Here is a 23441-nt window from a genome sequence, read left to right on the forward strand (position 1 = left end):
TGTGTGTGGTTCTTTGGAATTATTTCATTTTGGGCAACTAGTGCGGTACTTTTAGATGAGGAGTATTGGTTCCCATAAAGTTCACAATCAGTGATTTTTTTTAATCAATGTTTCTAGGTGCATTCTGTGTAAATTTTAAATATTTTTTTTAGTATGAAATTGGCAGTGGGGAAATTACTTTTTAATCCTATATATAGCAATGTAGCAAGCAAATGCTTAACACTGAGTATGTCATTGCAACATCTCAATTTTTCGTCTTGATCTGTTCCATTGGGAGAAATTCCAACACATTACTGACATGTAACTGTGTCTAAAATCTAGAGTTTTGAATGAAGCAAGAGAAGGTACGGGGATGGGCACTCTGTAATAACAAAAAAAAGTTCAGTGTATATGTAAAAAAACAATTAAACAAACAAAAGTAGTGCAAAACCAAAAATAATGGCCCCCTGTGTAGTTTGGAGCTTATTTGGAGGTTGTAGTGTTTAATAGCCTGATGTTCATAGGGACGATGCTGCTCGTAAACCTGGATGTTACAGTTTTCAGGCTTCTATTAGCTCACATCCTATGCTTCCCGATGGCAGGGATTAAATGAGAGTGTGGCCAGGATGGTATGGATCTCTGATCAAGCTGGCTGCCTTTTTGAGGCAGCAACTCCTGTTGATCCCTTCAATAGTGGAGGGGTTATTCACCGTGATGGACTTGGCAATGTTCACCATTTTTTTGCAATCTTGTTCATTCCTGAGCATTCGAGTTGCCGAACCAGGCCATGATACAACTAGTCAATTTGCTCTTTACTGAAACCTGTAGAAGTTCAAGAGAGTATTCAATGACAAGTCGAATCTCCTCAATCTTCTCAGGAAGTAGAGGCATTGATAGACTTCCTTTGTGATTGCATCAATGTACTGGGTCCAGGGCAGATCTTCAGAAATATGCACACCCAGGAATTGGAGATTTTTGACTGTCTTCACCACCGTCCCGTCAATGAAGACAGGTTTGTGAATCCTCGGCCTTCTCCTTCCAAAGTCAGCAATCAATCCCTTGGTTTTACTGATGTTGAGCAAGGTTGTTGTTTTGGCACCGTTTGTTCAGTCGATTGATCTCCCTCCTGTACTCCGACTCATCATAATTTGTAATTTGTTCATCAACGGTGGCATCATTGATGAACTTGAAGATGGAGTTCACACTGTGTCCAGATCCACTGTCGTGAGTATAGACAGGGCCGGATTAAGCTAGTACGGGGCCCGTAGCATATGTTATAAAGGGGCCTTAAATACGGGACAAGGTGACCTCACCTAGCCAACGGCCACGTGCTCACGCTCCACCAATGACGGCCGCCCGGGCCGGGAAGCGTGTTGCAACCTCCGTTCGGCGAACACACTCGGGGCCGCTCCCCGAACTCTGTTAACGTTAACGAGCTCCGTTAGACTACACTGTCCGGGCCTACAGCGCCCCGCGGGGTCTAATACGGGACTCTCAGAGAGTGTGTGATGGAGCTGTTTAGTTTAGAGATACAGCGTGAAAACAGGCCCTTCGGCCCACCGTCCATGCCGTCCAGCGATCCCTGCACACACTAGGGACAATTTTACACATACTCCAAGCCAATTAACCTACAAACCTGTATGTATTTGGAGTGTGGGAGGAAACCGAAGATCTCGGAGAAAATTCATGCAGTCACGGGGAGAACGTACAAACTCCGTACAGACAGCATCCGTGGTTGGGATCGAACCCGGGTCTCCGTTACTGCAAGCGCTGTCGGGCAGCAACTCTACCGCTGCGCCACCCTGGCGAGAATGACCGATGATTGTAAGAAGAGGGCCGGAGGAGGGCCGGAGGGAGGGGGGGAGGAGGGGGAGGGAGGGGGGGGGAGGGGGGGAGAGAGGGAGAGAGGGAGAGAGGGAGAGAGGGAGAGAGGGAGAGAGGGAGAGAGGGAGAGAGGGAGAGAGGGAGAGAGGGAGAGAGGGAGAGAGGGAGAGAGGGAGAGAGGGAGAGAAACGGGCGGGTAGGGGCTGAGAAAAGGCCGAAAGTGTGAGGGTAAGTGCCTATAGAAATGGAAAGTAAAGGCAGGAGGGGGGGAGGGGGGTGGGGGAAATGGAAGGAGGTGTGGGGGAAAGAAGTTCGGAGGAATCGGGGAGAGCATAATGGAGATGCGCGGGGGGAGAGTGGGATGGAGAAGAGGAGGGAGAGTGGGACAGAAGACTGGGAATAAAGGGGGGAGGTAGATTTGTGGAAGCAAGGACTGGAACAGTAGCTATTTGGAGGGACGAAAGTCTGGGAGGTGAGAGGGAAGGGGGATTGGGGAGAGAGACGCCCAGTGGAGTGGGAAGAAGGAGAGAGCCGGAGGAGTGGGGAGAGAGAGAAGACCGCGGGAGTGATGAGTGAGAGAAGGCCCTAGCAAGGAGAGGGAGGGCGAAGGGGTAGGAAAAGAACAGACGGGAGGTATGTGGAAGAGTGAGCAGCGGAGGATTCGGGGAAGCAAGTGCTAGAGGAGTGGGGAGAGAGCGCTGGAGGAGTAGGGAGAAGGAGGGCCAGAGTGGGAGAGATGGGGGTGGGGGGTGGTGAAAGTGGCCCAGGGACTTCTGGCCCAGGGAGCAGGGATGTATGGGGAGACAAGGCCAATATTCGAGCAGAGAGGTCCGGAGGAGTGAGGTGTTTGTGTGAGGCTGGAGGTGTGTGGAGTAAGAGGGCCGGAGACTGTGCGGTTGGGCGGTGACGCGCCAGCTACCCATTGGTCCGCGCAGCCCCACCAACACATTCTAACCGCGCCATTGGCAACACATTCTAACCGCGGCGGTTGGGGAATGGCGTGCGCAACACAGCGTCCCTCAATGGGATGCCAATTTCAAGCATTTAGCGCGGGGCCCGTAGCAAATGCTACTTTTGCTACTATGTTAATCTGGCCCTGGGTGTAGAGTGAGTAGAGCAGGGGGTTGAGCATGCAGTCTTGAGGTGTTCCCATGCTGATGGTTATCGAGGAGGAAATGTTGCTATCAATTTATACAAATTGTGGTCTGTTGATGAAGAAGTTGAGGATCCAGTTGCCGAGGGATGTGCAGAGACCCAGTTCCATGAGCTTGGTAACCATCTTGGAAGGGATGATGGTGTTGAATACCAAGCTATAATCTATGAATAACAGCCTGACATATGTGTTTTTATTGTCCAAGTGGTCCAGTGCAGATTGCAGAACCAATAATAGCAACCACTGTTCATCTGTTGTAGCGGTAGGCAAATTGTATACCAATATACATATGCTTAGTGACTCTATGGCTTTAAATGAAATAACCTTGCAACATTTCCCCCGCCTTTTGAATAATAGTCATGTCAGAAACAATATTTTGAGCACTATTTTTTAAATAACTTTAAAAAGTTTCAGCTGGAGTTCTCTCCTCATTAAAGTTAATCAGTTATGCTGAGTGGCATATAAATTGATTAAACTCTCGTGCCTTAGTTTTAACTTTAGCTTTTACAGACATTTCTTAATAATCCCTTGAGATCAGGGAATAACATGCTTCCACTCCGGTGGCAGAAGTCAGTGGCACTTTGGACATTCTTTGCTCGGTCCCATCAAGGGAATTAGATGGAAAATATCCATTAACAAAAGGAATAAAGGATATGTCCCTTCATTGGCAAAAGCAGGGAATAGAGGGGTAGAGGGAAATATATAATATAAAAACTAAAACCGGTGAAAACAGGTAAGACATCATTGAATGTTTCATGTCCATGATCTTTCGTCTGAACAGTGTAAAAGAGAAAATAAATTTGTTTAGGTTGCAGTGAATGTAGGGGAGGGGTGGATAAAATTCCTGATAGGGTGAGGCTGGGTTGCCAGGTGATGATCTAGGGATGAAGCCACCTAATTCACAGATTAACAAGGTAAATTAGAGAGAAAGAAAAAAAAAGGCATGTAAAAGTTGGAAATGTAGATACCTGCTAAAGGAAATGGTGTTGGTGAATAGGGAAATACTGAGTGGATATTTAGATTTACAGTATCTAAAGTGTTTTTGATTTTCAGGAACTACCTAAAACATTAGGTAAACACTGTATACTGTATAACTAATACATAGCAACTGGAATTACAGCTTCATTTGTGTAACAGTGATAAAATGTCATATCAGCAACTAATTAGTGAAGACTATCTTAATGCAGTTTTAATCCGAGTATGTCTTCACCTCTTAAATATGGTATGAGTTTCCAACTCCCATGCAAGATTATCCTGTGGCTTTTTGAGTGCAATAAAATTGCAGCTTCTACTAATTAAAGGTCAGTTTGCCTTTTGCGTTTGGAGCCAGGCGCCATGTGCATCAAATGTCTATAACTATAGATGTTGCCAGTTAATGGAAAGCTACACATTTATTTCATCCTATCTGTTTTGACTGGCTTTGAACGCATCACTCAGAGCTGAACCCCTGACGAACACAGTAAATCACCCAATCTCCTGTTCCCTCAGTAGACCAGGCAATTTAGAACTTAATTTTTCACATTAAAAAACCATGAAAATGTAAGCAGGATGAGAATTACTATATGCTGCTTTAAAATTCTATCTCTACTTTATTTCCATTTTCCTTTTATGTTTTCCACACAGGTTTCAATAGCATAATGAAAATGTTAAAATATTTATGTTAACAGGCCGCATTTGTACAGCCTGCCCCAAATTCCTGCACCACTTTTGGACTCCATAAAAGGCAGTGCGGAAATTTCACAGATTGTAAATGGCAATAGCAATGTCAGACAGAGCTTTGCATAATTCTGGAATAACATCCTTAAGATAACGGAACCAAAGCAAGTTCTGGGGATTGAAATCAAATGAGAACCAAACTGCATCTGTATACATGCAGTTTGTCAAAGAACAATTTAGAGATCTTGCTAGTAACTTCTGACAGCTTTGAATGACTGTTAACAAACTGTAAATCTCCTGGCTGAACTGATCACTCACACAAATGAGGTCAATGAGAAAGAATAGTGAATACCAGGCAGCCATTACAAGGCAGCAACCTGATAAAAAGAATTCAAATTGCATCATAAACTATGAAAATGGACCATTCCCTGGTGCACAATCATCACCTTAATGCTGAAACTAGATCACAGCCTCAATTTTGTCTTCAGAAATGACATTATTGATATAGTATGCTTTTAATGGTTTTGTTATTGTGCTGCTGCTTTTTGTTAAAACAGTATCACTGTCATTGCAAATAGCGATGGTCAGTTAACAGTGTGTACTCGATTCATATTAGCTTTCATTGTACTGGGAACCTTCCCCTAATTCTGTAATCTGACATTCATAGCATAGGGAAAAGCTGTTTCTGTAAGCCGACACATATTTGTTATGAACAGAAGTGTGTAGTCTTGTGTACCACATTACTGCTAGTTACCCCATTCTATCAAATTCTACACTGGAGACAATGTAAGGTGTGCAAACAGTTGCCAATCTGCTTTGAAAGATGGCCAGCAGCAAGGCACGACCATATTGCCAAGGCTAAACAATCAACCATTTTAATTTAACAATTATATAATAAACAAGTAAACATACAGTACGAAAGCAACAGTATCAGTTCTAAATATATTGTCAATTAAATCTCAACTAGCAGACTTGTATGAAGAGATTTTGGACTCAAGTGGGTGTGAATGATGTGTATAAACACGCCTTTCCTATATTAAGAATGGTTGATGGATACATGTTGGTCAGGATATGAGTTCAACTTCAAAGTAGTTCCATGGGATCGATTAGGTCCATTTGATGAAAAGGCAGTTTGTTGATTTACTAAACGTGTAGGAAATAACTGCAGATGCTGGTTTATACTGAAGATAGACACAAAATGCTGGAATAATTCAGCGGGACCGGCAGTATCTCTGGAGCAACTGCACATGCTGGAAGTTTGAAATGGAACCAGGTAATTTTGGAAACACTCAGCAGGCCAGCCCTGCAATTGTGGAAAGAGAAACTGAGTCAATTTTACAAGTCCAAGGTGATTGGTGAAAGGACAAAATACATAATAGCAGAGCACCTGGAGAAGAACGATAGGGTCAGACACACTTAGCATAGATTCATGAAATGGAGTTCTGCTGAAATGTCTTGGATCTAAGATCCCCTCTCATCCTTCTAAACTCCAGTGAATACAAGCCCAGTCTTTCCAATCTTTCCTCATAGGGATTAACCTCGTGAACCTACGCTGCACTGCCTCAATAGCAAGGATGTCCTTCCTCAAATTAGGAGAGCAAAACTGCACACAATACTCCAGATGTGGTCTCATCAAGGCCCTGTACAACTGCAGAAGGACCTCTGAGTATAGGAGTAAATAGGTCCTTCTGCAATTGAATATGGCCCTGGTGAGACCACATCTGGAGTATTGTGTGCAGTTTTGGTCTCCTAATTTGAGGAAGGACATCCTTGCTCTTGAGGCAGTGCAGTGTAGGTTCACGAGGTTAATCCCTGGGACTGTCAGATGAGGAAAGATTGGAAAGACTGGGCTTGTATTCACTGGAATTTAGAAGGATGAGAGGGGATCTTAGAGAGACGTATAAAATCATAAAAGGACTAGACAAGCTAGATGTAGGAAAAATGTTCCCAATGTTGGAGGAGTCCAAAATCAGGGGACACAGTCTAAGAATAAAGGGGAGAAAAGATGAGGTACGAGGGTAAACTAGCCAATAATATAAAGGAGGATAGCAAAAGTTTTTTTAGGTACGTGAAGAGGAAAAAAATAGTCAAGGCAAATGTGGGTCCCTTGAAGACAGAAACAGGGAAATTTATTATGGGGAACAAAGAAATGGCAGACGAGTTAAACCGTTACTTTGGATCTGTCTTCACTGAGGAAGATACACACAATCTCCCAAATGTTCTAGGGGTCGGAGAACCTAGGGTGATGGAGGAACTGAAGGAAATCCACATTAGGCAGGAAATGGTTTTGGGTAGACTGATGGGACTGAAGGCTGATAAATCCCCAGGGCCTGATGGTCTGCATCCCAGGGTACTTAAGGAGGTGGCTCTAGAAATAGTGGAAGCATTGGAGATCATTTTTCAATGTTCTATAGATTCAGGATCAGTTCCGGTGGATTGGAGGATAGCAAATGTTACCCCACTTTTTAAGAAAGGAGGGAGAGAGAAAACGGGTAATTATAGACCAGTTAGTCTGACATCAGTGGTGGGGAAGATGCTGGAGTCAATTATAAAAGATGAAATTGCTGAGCATTTGGATAGCAGTAACGGGATCATTCCAAGTCAGCATGGATTTACGAAGGGGAAATCATGCTTGACAAATCTACTGGAATATTTTGAGGATGTAACTAGGAAAATTGACAAGGGAGAGTCAGTGGATGTGGTGTACCTCGACTTTCAGAAAGCCTTCGACAAGGTCCCACACAGGAGATTAGTGGGCAAAATTAGGGCACATGGTATTGGGGGTAGGGTACTGACATGGATAGAAAATTGGTTGACAGACAGAAAGCAAAGAGTGGGGATAAATGGGTCCCTTTCGGAATGGGAGGCAGTGACCAGTGGGGTACCGCAAGGTTCGGTGCTGGGACCCCAGCTATTTACGATATACATTAATGACTTAGACGAAGGGATTAAAAGTACCATTAGCAAATTTGCAGATGATACTAAGCTGGGGGGTAGTGTGAATTGTGAGGAAGATGCAATAAGGCTGCAGGGTGATTTGGACAGGTTGTGTGAGTGGGCGGATACATGGCAGATGCAGTTTAATGTAGATAAGTGTGAGGTTATTCACTTTGGAAGTAAGAATAGAAAGGCAGATTATTATCTGAATGGTGTCAAGTTAGGAGGAGGGGGAGTTCAACGAGATCTGGGTGTCCTAGTGCATCAGTCAATGAAAGGAAGCATGCAGGTACAGCAGGCAGTGAAGAAAGCCAATGGAATGTTGGCCTTCGTAACAAGAGGAGTTGAGTATAGGAGCAAAGAGGTCCTTCTACAGTTGTACCGGGCCCTGGTGAGACCGCACCTGGAGTACTGTGTGCAGTTTTGGTCTCCAAATTTGAGGAAGGATATTCTTGCTATGGAGGGCGTGCAGCGTAGGTTCACTAGGTTAATTCCCGGAATGGCGGGACTGTCGTATGTTGAAAGGCTGGAGCGATTGGGCTTGTATACACTGGAATTTAGAAGGATGAGGGGGGATCTTATTGAAACATATAAGATAATTAGGGGATTGGACACATTAGAGGCAGGAAACATGTTCCCAATGTTGGGAGAGTCCAGAACAAGGGGCCACAGTTTAAGAATAAGGGGTAGGCCATTTAGAACGGAGATGAGGAAGAACTTTTTCAGTCAGAGAGTGGTGAAGGTGTGGAATTCTCTGCCTCAGAAGGCAGTGGAGGCCAGTTCGTTGGATGCTTTCAAGAGAGAGCTGGATAGAGCTCTTAAGGATAGCGGAGTGAGGGGTATGGGGAGAAGGCAGGAACGGGGTACTGATTGAGAGTGATCAGCCATGATCGCATTGAATGGCGGTGCTGGCTCTAAGGGCTGAATGGCCTACTCCTGCACCTATTGTCTATTGTCTATTGTCTATTGCACAAGAGAAAAATTGAAAGCTCTGCAACGTTTGACCGTGATCGCCCAGAAAACGCATACCCAATGCGTCAAACCGAAAGATGCAATACACTTTGCCTGTCCTGATGCGATTGTCTGGTTTGGTCACCTACACACAACATACAGTTGCTATATCATCCCTGGTAAAGAAGATTACGATCGCATATGTAACAAATCGGCAAACAGTTGGACAAAGGCCACAGATGAAAAAAGACATGAGACAGAAGAATTGAAGAGTTGTGAATTGTGAAGCCAGAGAAATGAATGTCGGTGGAAGGGGAGGGGGAGGGGAAAATAGGTGCAAGCCCAGGTGGGCCACAGGGGAGGGGTGGGACAGGAAGAAAGGTGGGTGTGGGGAGAAAAAGGAGGGAGGGGGGGGTGGTTAAGATAATTGGGACATTGGCCTGGTCTTGTTTAATAATGGTCTGTGATGGAATTAGCTCCATTGCAGTTACATTATCATGTGTCATGAGTTACATTAAATAAACCATAAGGTGGAAACAAATTTCTGTTGGCAATCAAATGTAGGGAGAGCTTCACCACATCTTCCTATTCGAAAGTACATTATCTAACTAGGAGATTTACAGCCATTAGATGGGTTCAAGGAACGAGATCTCATTTAGCTGGTATCAAATTTCACAAACATTATGCTTTGAGGATGATGGTGTTAGTCCATTTACATTTAAGAACTTGAAAGGAACTCATGGAATATTTTTTTAAACTGCAAATGCTATGAATCCATGGCAAAAGCTGATGGTGGTAATGTTTAACCAGACAGTCAGCATCCATGGAAATAAGTGGCAATTCAGGCACGCAGCTTGGATATACGATTCTTAATGGAGTAAGCACTCAAAGGATTTTCACAAGATACTGGATCCAAGCTAAGTATAGTGAGATAAGAGAAGATCAGATGTTTGGGGAAAAATAGAGGCAGATGTTAAAAAACGTCTTAAATTAAAGAGAAATTAAAAATGTCATAGAGGGATGCAGTATGGAATTAGGCCAATCGGCCCATCCACTCCGCACTAACCATCAACAACCCCGTTACACAAATCTTGCATTAATCCCATTTTTGTTCTCCCCTCATTCTCAGCAACTCCCCCCAGATTCTACCACTCACTTACACACTGGAGGCAACTTGCAGCAGAATACAAGTAAATTGTATGAGTGGAAGATTTTCTATATTAATTAGGTTGACGCCGTATCTAAAGGAACAAAATTCAAGAGAGCAGCAGTTTAAAGATGTAGGTTCTCTTTAGCTCAAATAACCATAAAAGTTGAAACATCAGGACCGTGGCTCTGGAATAGACTGCATCAAACGTCCTTCGGTTTGTTTTTTGACCAGATTTGCAGGAAAGAGCTAAGCAATCATTTTAATAAACATTGCACAGTATCCTCTCCATGTGCCGAAGGAATCATAGGAATCAATATGAAAGACTTGATCAGTATATCATTGCAATTTTTGATGGGAAGATGGTGTCAGATTTCATCACACGCACCTTGATAAAATCCAAACAATCCAAATACATTCTAACCACTGTGCATGCGAAGAACAAAATAATCAGATTAGATAACTTATTTAATATGATTGATTAAACATGTTTCTTCCCCAAACAAATTCTCTCAAAATTTCACAGGAGCATTGCCTCATGAATAGTTTTGATTCCTGCTTCAAATTAACCACCCTGTCCTGATTCCGAAGCTGTTCTTGGACAAGTCAATGGTTTCCCAGTTATCAGCAATTAGGTAAGGGACTTCATAAGCCATTGGTTCTTTTAGATAAAAAATAGGTATGAAGTGCTGGAGTAACTCAGCAGGTCAGGCAGCATATCTGGAGAAAAAGGATGGGTGATGTTTCGGGTCGGGACCCTTCTTCAGATCTTTGTGAGAGGCAATGTAAAGATTGATCAGATAATGAAAGGAAGTTTTCTGACCTGCATATGAACAGAAGAAATGTGTCAGGCAATTAATGGCCATGGAGATATCATTAGTGTCTTATGATTTTAGTCCAGTCTGATATAGCTGATAGAATTTTGGAAACCAAATCCATAGTTTACATTATTTTCCCTAACTAGCTTTAGAATGCAAAAATCAGACAGCTCACTCAAAATGGGCAGCAAGTGTGCTTTCAATAGGTTAAAACTTTCTTTGTTCAGATTTTAACAAACCTCTAAATAATAGTGTTGTTACAATGGTGTGCTGGTCTACTGCCAGACTGGATATGATTATCTCTATTGCGGATTTTGCAAGCTACTCAACGTTGCTACTCTGGTTATACATCTGCCTAACTTATTGGCAACATGAACAAAGGTCTATTTTTTATGTACTTACTTAGCTTAGAAATTTAATTTATTGATTTTTGCACCCTGACAATGCCAAATAAACTCTTAAATACTTGAACATTGGGCTCAACTAACCACTAATACTGTTGATGCTCTTTGCTACTGCCTCATTGCAGGCCTGGACCAATGGAAAATGTCAGTCGGTTTATATTTTGTCAGCCCTTATCAAAATATGGCCTACTCAAAGCAGTTCAATGGGACATTTACTGCACCACTTCTCCTAGATTCTGAGAGGCGGGATCTGCATGCATTTGGAAAGGCAGGGGTTGATTAAGGATAATCAGCATGGTTAAGTGCATGTGAAATGATATATCAACAATTTAAATGAGCTTTTTGAAGAGGTGACCAAGACGATTGATCTGGGTAATGCAGTAGGCTTTGTAAGGCCTTTGACAAGGTACTGCATGGGAGTAGGTCTGGAAGGTTAGATCAGATGGGTTCCAGGGATAGCTAGTCAATTGCACACAAAATTGGTTTGTTGCCGATGACATTAAAATTGGTGGTACAGTGGTTAGTGATGAAGGTAATCTATGATTCAGATGGGTTCTTGATCAACTATGCCAATGGGCTGAGGAATAGCAAATGTTCAGATAAGTGTGAAGTGGAGCATTTTGCTCCAACAAACCTGGTAATTATTTGCCTCTATCTAGATTTATGTTGAGAAACTAGCAAGCCATCTATGAAAGTCCAGGACCAAGCTATGCTATTGAAAATGAGGCAATGGTGAGGGGGAGGAGGGGTGTGGGAAAAGTGACAATTGATATACCTTGCATTTTTGCTTTTGTGCTTTTCACAAAGATTGTAAATGATTAACCTTTCTGTGATGGACAGCTCTTATCCAGTGCATTGAAAAGATTTCTGACTTGGGTCAGGAAACAAAATGGAATGACATATGCCCAAAATGTGGTCTAGTATTATAAATATCCTAGGTTTACATAATTCTTGATGTGCTTAGACTATGCTGATTGGAGAAAGGCTTGCGTTTATAGTGAGTCTTTCACATGCTCAGGTTATTCTAAAGCACTTTCTAGTTAATGGTTTAAAATTCAATCAGTTTGATAATGGTAAGAATGTAATCTGCATAAAGCAAGCTCCTGCAGATGGTAATATGGCAATTGTTAGATATTCTGATTTTAGATGATAGATGTTTTCTAAGACACCCGGGTAACTTTCTATTCTTTCATGAAAGTAATGCCAGATTTCTTTACATCTACTCTCTCAACTTGAAAACAATACATTTACCTTCACCAATTACTGCACCACAGCATTAGAATAGAGGTCAAACACATTCCTTGAACTCGGCAAGAACGTCATCATCTCAGCCACAGTTGGCATTACAGAGAGGTGTTCCATAGGTGCAATGTAACATGTTTATTATTTTCATGTGACCATAATAGAGAAATGTTTTATCAAAGAAATCTGGATATTTTTAAGGCAGAAATAGATAGATTCTTGATTAGTACAGACGTCAGAGTTTATGGGGAGATGGCAGGAGACTGGGGTGAGGAGGGACAGATAGATCAGCCATGATTTGGAATAGACTTGATGGGCCGAATGGCCTAATTCTAATCCTATCACTTATGACCTTATGAATCATCTAGTCTATATTATAATGGTTGCTCACCTCAGAACATGCAATGGGGTATATACTGATAGGACTAATGGTTATTTCCCTTGAAAATGGCATACACTGATGGGCCAAATGATGTCCTTCTGTGTCATTATAAGTATAGAACAAAACTATGACTCATCCCAAGCCTTCCTTTTCCCATAAAACAAACAGAAAATGCTAAAAATGCTCAGCAAGTCACACTGCATAAGTGGGGAAGGAAACAAAATTAATATTTCTGGTCAATGTATTACTTTAGATTATTGAACTGCAATGTTAAACTTTTGTTTTCTTGCTGCAAATGCTGATGAAATGTTATTGACCTGAAACCTAATCAAAGGATATCTGGGATGGGTAACTAAATGGTGGAGGCAGGGTTTAAGTATTGTGACTCATCCATGCCCCATGTATGCAAAACTTAATATAGTTAGCCCCAATACAATTAAAGTCATAGCCACTAATGAAAGAGCTGGATACCGGCTTTCAGTTTGAAGAAAATGTCTTAACCCGAAACGAAGCTTGTCGATTCCCTCCACAGATGCTGCCTAACACGCTGTGTTTCACTCAAGGTTCAGCATCTGAGATTCATTGTATCAGCTTTCTTTATCCTCTAGTATCTAGTTTAATGCTCGTATGATTTAGGATACAATCTAATGAATTGCACTGTTACCTAAATGTGAACCTGTGTCCCTTTCCTAGGTTTTGCATGACTTTCTCAATTCAGCCGGAAGGCTGACTAATTAACACCTCAATGAGAAAAAGTTATTTGCAAATGATTGATATGCTGCATTTCACAGTCAATAGATGAATAAAAAGAAAGACATATTAGGGTTATAAGGCCCCTTTCATGACCTTGGGTAGGAAACACAAACCTAATTTGGCTCCAACAAGTTTCCACAATTACCACAAGGTGATAATGACCAGATTATCTTTTTTTGTGATGTTGTGAGGGATAAATATTGATTGGGATGAAGCCATTTAAATCACCCAGCTTTTTGTGGGACCCTTGTGGGGCAACTTTGGGACCAGAACAGTGTTTCAGCCGTGGGAGACTAGATGTGACTGACAACAGTATTGGTGTCAGCTGTGGCTGCGTTGGTAGCATTCATTTCTGCGCGTTTAAGTCCTGTTCCTGTGACTTCACACAAGCATAAGGTTTTGCTCTAGGGCAGCACTGCGCTGTTGGAGGTGTCATCTTTTGGATATTTCAATCAAGACTCCTTCTGCTCACTCCAGTAGTTTGTAAAAGATCCAAACCACTCAACGAAAACCGACCAGAGTGTCCTGGCCAACACTGATCCCTAGTTCATCACTGACTTGAAACTGAAATCCTGGCTTGTCATATTGCTGTACGTGGGAGCTTCTTTTGCAAATTGGCTGCCGTGTTTCCTACACCACAACAGCACAGTAAACTATGCTGGCTGTAACCTATGTTGAGATGTTGTCAAATATGCTCAATGATTAAAGTCCCTCTTTAATTTTATGACACTGCTTCATCGCACTATTAAAATTTAAAATTAATTAATGTTATTAATAAATAATTTCAAAGGACAAAGCTACTGCAGTACTTTCTGTTTAAGAGTCCACTCTTAGACATGCTACCACATGGAAATGACTTTGAATATAATGTCTTCACTAAAATATTTGAGTTTATCTTGGGAATCTAGCTTTATTTTCCAGAGGAAATCCCTTTACAGTCCCTACATGTAATTAGTGGTATGTGATTTGCCCCGTCGATGGCATTTTCCATTGGTTTCGTATGCAGAAACTTGTGAAACCTCTGATCCCATCTTTTTAAAGCATGATATTTAAAATGATAGTTTTCAGAAGTGGAGAAAATTTGCTCCAAAGTCCCCCTGGAAGATAAAACAATACGTGAAGTGGTCCCACAGACCCTCAGCATAGGAGCTCCGCAAGGCTGCGTACTCTCCCCTCTCCTTTACGCTCTCTACACCAACGACTGCACCTCCACAGACTCCTCTGTCAAGCTCCTCATGTTTGCGGATGACACTACCTTGATTGGACTGATCCAGGATGGGGAGGAATCTGCCTACAGATGGGAAGTGGCACAGCTGGCGTCCTGGTGCCATCGCAACAACCTGGAGATCAATGCTCTCAAGACAGTGGAACTAATTGTAGACTTTCGAAGAGATCCCCCTCCCCTCCCCCCATTCACCATCAACAACACCATAGTCACATCTGTGGAGTCATTGAAGTTCCTTGGAACCATCATCTCCAGGGATCTTAAATGGGTGGCCACCATCGACTCCACAGTCAAAAAGACCCAACAGAGGATGTACTTCCTGCAGCAACTGAAGAAACACAATCTGCCACAGGAAATGATGGTCCAATTCTATACTGCTATCATTGAGTCTGTCCTCACATTCTCCATTATGGTCTAGTTTGGCTCAGCCACCAAGTACGACATCCGGAGGCTGCAACGGATCGTTCGCACAGCTGAGAAGGTTGTTGGCTGCAACCTTCCCCCCATTGATGAACTGTACACTGCAAGGGCCAGGAAACGAGCGGGCAAGATCATCTCTGACCTCTCTCACCCTGGCCACAAACTCTTCGAATCACTTCCCTCTGGAAGGCGACTCCGTACTGTCAAAGCAGCCACAGCCAGACATAAAAACAGCTTTTTTCCACGAGTGATAGTTCTACTCAATAACCAAAGTCTGTAGTCTCTTTTTTGCCCTGGTTTATTTTCACCCACATGTTTAGACCGTAATGTTGTATCTTTATTGTTTTGATGTGGTTATGCTTTATTCTTAATTGTTAACTGTATGTTTGTGTTGTCATTTGTGAGCAGAGCACCAAGGCACATTCCTTGTATATGCCTACTTGGCCAATAAACTTATTCATTCATTCATTCATTCATTCATTCATTCATTCATTCATTCATTCAACATCAAGCACCAACTAAACAAAAGCAGGTCATATGCATGGTGCATTTGTTGCCCTCAGATTTGAGGATGCATAGCTGGAGAAAAGAACTGCAGCAAGACAAGGCTAAAAGACCCCAAGTAATTGTATCTTGAGCTGAGTCATTCCATCTGAGAATTCTTCCAAAACACAGAACCAAGGAAAGTGTTGAACAAACCAACTCACAGAGCACCAGGCAAGGGAGATGTCAGTGTTGGAGAGCAGAATGACAACCTCAAAACAGAACCATTTTTCTTTCTTCTACCTAATTGGATTGCTTTCTCCTTCCTGCTTTATCACACGCCATTCTGTTCCCTTGTGATGCAACTCCTTTCGGTAAATATACTTTTACATTCTACAATCTCACATAGGGTGTTTTGGGAGAAATGTAGGTTAGAATTAGCCATTTGTTAGCCCCTAGTTAATGCAAAAATCATGATTATAAATCAATAGGATTGTGAAGACCTTCAAGAATACTTTACGCACAGCGAATGGTGTACAAAGGATAAAGGTAGGGATTCAACATTGAGATGTCTACATCTAATTTGTTGTGTGGGCCAGTAATTAGGGGCAGGAAGCAACAGAAATACCAGTGCATAGAGTAAAGGAAGTTCTGTCATTATCATTCATCCCAGAGGAAAGGATTGTTGAAAACATTTAGTAGATCTGATTCACAAAATAGCTTGTGAGACTTTGAACCAATTGCTTCTATTTCCTGGTGTAGATATGCGGCATGACATGAATGTAACTAAACAGAAAGTACCGGGGCACATTATTCACTATCCAGAGATGGTTATTTCCAAAAACGCTGGAAATCAACTGAAATTTTAATTTACAAAATGTATCCAATGAATTCTGCTGTGAAAAATTGAAGCAGGAGATGGAATAAAAATTGGATATCTTTGAGAATTAAGGGACAAGAGATGGATGGGGCACAATAGATGTAGGAAATGTTGGAAACACTTGGCAGATTAGGTAGCATCAATGTGGAGAGAAACAGATTTAATCTTTCAGGCCAGAAACACTACATCAAAACTGGAAAGAGAGAAAATATGGTAGTTTTAAATTGAAGAGAGGGTGAGTGAGAGATGGAATAGGAATTTGGAAATATCTCTGATGGAGTAAAACCAGGATTGCCATGGTGATAAACTGCTGGTGATAAATGAAAGCATCATGAAAGTTGATAAGTTAAGGGGAGAATTGAGAGAGAGAAAACATAGGAATATGTAAAAGCAGTGAAATTCATGTCAGAACTGTAGGGAATAGTCAACAAAGCAGTGTGACAATGGAGAGAAGAAATTGGTTATCATAACATATGGATGACTTATAGCAAAACTGGTTAGTTTTTATAGCAAATCTGTTGCTTCCTGTGCCTAAATACTGGCCCACAGAACAAACAGCAAATTATCTGAAATTATTCAATTTGGTGTTCAGATGGCTGTAACGGGATCAGACAGAAGATGGTGTGCTGTTCCTCTCTATTCCTCTCTTGTGTCTCATTAGCACAAATCTGAAAGCCGCAGACACATTGTTTCGAATGAAAGCAGAATGGTGTATTTGCTGGAGTAGGCCATCTAGCCTATTCTATAATGTAATAAGATCCAATCTTGGCCTCAGCTTAAATTTTCCAATCTCCCTCCAGATTGCGTAACTTTCTTGTAGTCTAATCCTGCTCATCTCAAATTTGAGTACATTTGATTATTTTGCTCTGGGCTGGAGAATTCAAAGATTTATGATCCTCTAGGGAAATAAATTGCTAACATTATTCTGAAATGATTCCTGCTAGTTCTGGATATCCCCTCAAGGGGCCCCATTCCCTCAGCATCCACTCTGTCAATACCCCTCAGAATCTTCAATGTTTCGATAAGATCACACCTCATTCTTATATTTTTAATTAAGGCTAAACCAAACCTGTCCAATCTCTTTTTATCATCAATCTGTTCATCGCAAGAATCAAACTATTAACCTTCTCTATACTGCCTTCAACATGACCATGCCCTTTATTAGATACATGTTTCAATCACAGCACTCTCTGTATACTCACCAGGGTCCCATTTCACTTGCTTCCTTAAGGCCCTGTCCCAGTTAGGCAAATTTTAAGGCGACTGCCGGCGACTGTCATAGTCATAGCAGGTCGCCGAAAAAATGGTGACTGGACCCCCCCCCCCCCCCCACGACAATGTCTACGATAAGCTACAACAACCTAACAGCTAGTCGACGTCAAGCTACGGCAAGCTACCGACAACCGGTGACCCAATTGTAGCAAGTAGAACGTCCACCTACGACCGCACCTACGACAACCTACCACCACAGAGGCGACAACCTATGACAACCAAAGTCAACCTAAGTCTGCCCACGACAAGCTACGACAAGCTATGGCCCTGAAGACTGAAGACAACTGAAGACAATTCACGTTTCACCCACTTTCCCTATAAAAGGGGGTGTACGGTAGGGTTTCCAATCATTCTGCATCATGACTATTTGAAAGTGATGCCATAAGAAACTACTCTGAAATACAATAACTTCATACATCAATTTTCCGTCAAAATGTCAAGAATTTCCTGTATTGATATACAAACAAAAATTTTTAAAAGGTTGATAAGAACGAACAACATTGCATACAAAAATATTGTAATAAACTTCAATAAATTTCAATACATTTCAAACTTCAAAATCTAAAAAGAATACAAGTGCGCAAACATACAAAACATAACATCATTTATGGACACATTACACTGATGGATGATCAGATCAAGTCCACTCTTGGAATTCGCCCAAGTCAGCACCGGCGACAACCTTAATCACCTGGCGACAACCTACTTCACCTGGCGACAACCTACGACAGCGCCCACGTCAGGAGACATCAACCTACGCTCATTGGTGTCAAACCAAAAAATTCAAGCCGTCACAAAATCCAACGAAGACCAGAAAAACGCTACGACTCTTTGGAGACTACTCACGACCATGCCCGCGACACCGCGGCGACGACAGCCTCGTCGCCTGTAGTCTCCTAAAAAATCGCCGAACTGGGACAGGGCCTTTACCGGGCCCTTCTTTTCTGCTCTCCTTTCAAAGTCACTTTAACGTTAACAGGTTGGCTGAAAACGTTTTAAACTACCGTGTAACATCTTTTTTAAGAAGTGATTTAAAGTAGCTTTTGCTATTAATTTACAATAACTCCAATGCACTTCAAAGTTGCATCAAAACTTCCCTTCTTTTATATCCTTTGCAATGAAGTCTAATTTTTTACTGGCCTTCCTAAGTCCTTGCTGTACTCACTTGCTTTTTTGTTTTGTTTTACATGTGCAAGAACCTCCAAATCATTTAGTACTGCAGTTTTGTTGTAATTTTGCTTCATTTAAGTATTAATTTGTTTTCTTGTTCTTCCTTTTAAATTGGATAGCTTCTAATTTTCCCGCATATTTCTGCATCTACCAACATTTTCCCCACTCACTGAATCTACCCACAGCCTTTGCAGGCTCTTGGGGTCCACCACACAACTTGATAATTTACCTATCTTGGATTCATTAGTAAATTTGCCGAAAGTACATTCAATCCCTTCATCGAAGTAATTGACATTAATTTAAGTCAATATGAATATTCATTCATAGTGGTGACCCCATCACTGAACCATGCTACTAGTTACCAATCCAAAATTATCCATTTATCCAAAAATCACCGTTTTTTGTACTGGCCCCACCCCATATATGCCAATATATTATCCAATACCAAGTATCTGTTTCATGTGCAGTAACCTTTTATGTCTCACCTCATAGAATGCTTTCTGGAAATCCGGGAGATCAGGTTAAGGCGGACTGAGTGGGGGTGTTCAGCGAAACGATCACTGAGCCTGGGCTTGGTCTCGCCAATGTACAGAAGTTGACACCTGGAACAGCGGATACAGTAGATGAGGTTGGAGGAGGTGCAAGTGAACCTCTGCCTCACCTGAAAAGACTGTTGGGGTCCTTGGATGGAGTCAAGGGGGGAGGTAAAGGGACAGGTGTTGCATCTCCTGCGATTGCAGGGGAAAGTACCTGGGGAGGAGGTAGGAAGGGTGGGAAAGGACTAGTTGACCAGGGAGTTGTGGCGGGAATGGTCTCTACGGAAAGCAGAAAGGGGTGGAGATGGGAAGATGTGGCCAGTAGTGGGATCCCGTTGGAGGTGGTGAAAGTGTTGGAGGATTATATGCTGTATGCGACGGCTGATGGAGTGGAAGGTTAGGACGAGGGGGACTCTGTCCTTGTTGCGAATGGGGGAGAGGGAGCAAGAGCAGAGCTGTGGGATATCGAGGAGACACTAGTTAGAGCCTCATCTATAATGGAAGAGGGGAACCCCCGTTTCCTAAAGAATGAGAACATCTCTGATGATCTAGTATGGAAAACCTCTTCCTGGGCGCAGATGCTGCATAGACGGAGGAATTGGGAGTAGGGGATAGAGTTTTTACAGAAAGCAAGGTGGGAAGAGGTGTAGTCTAGATAGCTATGGGAGTCAGTAGGTTTGTAGTAGATGTGGGTCAATAGTCTGTCTCCTGTGATGGAGACAGTGAGATCCAGAAACGGTAGGGAACTGTCGGAGATGGTCCAAGTGAATTTGAGTGCAGGATGGAAATTAGTCGTAAAGTTGATGAAGTCAGTGAGTTCTGCATGGGTTCAGGAGGCAGCACCGATGCAGTCGTCAATATAGCGGAGGTAGAGTTGGGGGATAGGGCCAGTGTACGCCTGGAACAGTGATTGTTCGACGTACCCTACAAAGAGGCCGGCATAGCTGGGGCCTCATGCGAGTGCCCATAGCCATGCCTTGGATTTGGAGGAAGTGGGAGTAGACAAAGGAGAAGTTGTTGAGGGTAAGGACCAGCTCTGCTAGACGGAGGAGCGTATTGGTAGATGGAAATTGGCTGATTCTGCGGTCGAGGAAGAAACGGAGGGCTTGAAGACCTTCCTGGTGTGGGATGGGGGTGTAGAGTGACTGGACATCCATAGTAAAGATGAGGGAGTGGGGGCCTGGAAAATAGGACTAGTGAAAATTTGGATTAGTGGATGCTACAGATAAACAATAACAAGGCTCTGAAGGTATTCAAAATCAAGAATACTTAATTGAGTTTGACAAAGACAGTGAAGAGCTACAAAGTGACTCAGAGTTTGGGCCTGAAAGGTACGGATCCAGAATTGAACTTTTGACCGAGGGTGGAACATCAAGATAGACAAAGATAGACACAAAAAGGTGGAGTAACTCAGCGGGTCAGACATTATCTCTGGAGAACATGCCACGGTCCACTGAGTCCACACCGACCATTTTAACCAAGAATTGGCAGAAAACTGAATGAAACGTAAAACTATCAGAACTTTAAAAAAAATCACTGCACACTGCTTACAGCTATGGTAGCTGGTGCCAAGCCAAAAATGGTCTCACACCACTTCTTACTAACTTCACATTCAAGTCATATTGCACAGCATATGTCAATGGGAAGCCCAGACTATTTTGCAGTGATGCAAAATGTGGTTTCAAAGATGTTTCTGGTGAGTGTGAACCTCGCAGATATTTAGAAAATAAGAATCAAGAAATATACAGTAGCTATTGATCCATGCCAAAGCAAACAAAGGAGGAAAATGTATAAAAGAGAATATGTACAGGAAAATTGTTATTTGGATAATAGCATCCAGCTGGGAAAGCATTTGAAGTCCTATTTGTGAACGTACGCTTATCTCCAAACCCTTGCCAAACATATTTTGCAATGTGCATTCTTCCAGCCTTGATATATGCGAGGAGCTGGTTTGCAAAACATAACAGCGTTTGAGCAGTCTGTCTAACTTTTCTCCAATAAAGATTGCCCTCTAAAGTCATCATTCAGAGGCAGGAAGTGAGAATAAAGCAGAAAGTTCAGCTTAGTAATTGGTTATGGTCACGCTAAGTGAACAGAAAGAAATCTGCAACTGATTAGAATTCTTCCTCTCAAATTAATAGTCAGAAAATTAATTACATTTTAGTCCCATTTCCACTATCATTTTTCCTGTTTAAGACTCATTATTTCAGGGGATATTCTCAGATAACAAAATACTGAGTAAGTGGCATTACAAAACCACAGAGCGTTTATGTTTCAGTATGCAGTTCAATTAGACGGTTCCTCTCTTTTAGGGACATAATGTAATTAAATACAGTAGTCATTGGATAATACAGAAAATTAACATTTTTTTAAATGTGGAGTCAAGGCTGCATGCCTTTCATCTTACTTCAATTCCTTTGCTTCTTGGAAACGCCATTTGGATGCCCTTCTGACCCATGCATGCTCAACCGCAGGGGAACATTGTGTCTGTTTCTTTCTAGGTAGGTCGGCAATTGATGTTCTTCACACTGTAAGTTCTAACTCACCTTTCCAAAGTATCTTCCTGAAGCCAAACTATCAGGTAATTCATGATATTAGAGATATTGCAGTCAAGTGTTTAATGTACCTACATGCAAATTAAAATCCTATTTGTTTTACTCCTATTGAAGGAAAGCTTTTTTTACTCTAATAGTGGAACAATGATTTATTATATATCTCAATGCAAAAGTAAAAAAGTGATTAATTGATGTAGCAATTGATAGTTATAGTTTTAATTTAAACATGTAAATGATTCAGCCTTAATGCAATATAACTTTTTATCCCTCTCCATCTCCTCATTACATAATTAATGTTTCATGAAGTCTGGATTCAATCAGTTAAACAAGCCCATAAGCTGGTTATAGTTAGAAGGATTCCACAGACAGTTTTATCAGTACAGTGTCTGAATAATTTCCCCAGAAAGAATACACTGTTAACATTTTCAAATTCCCTGTCCTTTCGAGAGTCAAAGTTTCTTTATTGCTCACTGCAGCCTCAAGTACAAATTATATTCTTAATAAGTATCTCCTACTAAAAGAGGGTACGGAGAATTACAATGTTCTGTAATATTATACAGAAATGGATAGGTGGATGAGTTTTTGAAAGAGGGAAGACATTCTCAATGATTTCCGTGATTTTTTGTACCTATCATACTATAATGTGAAATTGCTTAATATAAAGGAAGTATTTAATTGTAAACAGAAACGCTCACAGTTTACAAATTCAACTGTTTAGATTCATAGAATTTTTGGAAAAAAATTCAGATCCTCCAGAATAACATAATTTAACTGAAGAATATTTTTAAGATAGACACAACATGCTGGAGTAACTCAGCGGGTCAGGTAGCATCTCTGAAGAAAAGGAATAGGTGACGTCTTGGGTCGAGACCCTTCTTCAACTGGGATTCAGGGGAGAGGGAAAATAGAGGTATGAAAAGGTACAGAACAAATCAGAGCTGGCACTGATGACCCAGGAAAGGTGGACCCGATAATGGTCCATTGTTGGCTGTGGAAGAGGTGATAGCAAAGGGATATGAATAGTGAAACTAACAGGATGACTGTCTGCAGATGACTGCATCATATATAAACCCATCAATTCTCAAGAGGATGAAACTTCTCTTCAGTCTGACCTCACGCCTTGTTAACTGGTCCAAAGAATGGGGCATGAGTTTTAATGCATCAAAATGTTAAGTGATGAGGGTGTCCAGGAAACGTAAACCAGGATCGGCAAAGTATTCTATGCTTGGTAAAACCTTACAGGAAGTCACTGAAGACAAATGTCTTTATACAAAACAACCTGAAGTGGGATAAGCAGTCACATTATGCTGCAAACAAAGCCACGAAGATGCTCAACTTCGCCCAGAGAAACTTCCACTATTGTTCCAAACTGTTAAAAACAATAGTCCAACCGATAGTCCAACAATAGTCCAACCGATAGTCCAACAATAGTCCAACCGCACTTGGAGTATGCTTCCGCTGCTTGGATCCCCGGTACCAAGAAAAATAAAGATGTTCTTCAAAATGTTCAACGAAGAGCAGCCCAGTTTGTGTATGGCGACTTCAGAAGACAATCCAGTGTAACCAAAATGCTCACCGACTTAAACTGGGACTCCCTTGAAACCAGACGCCAGATGCTCAGATTGACTACCCTTCACAAGATCATCAACAAGGA

Source organism: Rhinoraja longicauda, chromosome 4, assembly GCF_053455715.1.
Source record: "Rhinoraja longicauda isolate Sanriku21f chromosome 4, sRhiLon1.1, whole genome shotgun sequence".
Taxonomy (NCBI): domain Eukaryota; kingdom Metazoa; phylum Chordata; class Chondrichthyes; order Rajiformes; family Arhynchobatidae; genus Rhinoraja; species Rhinoraja longicauda.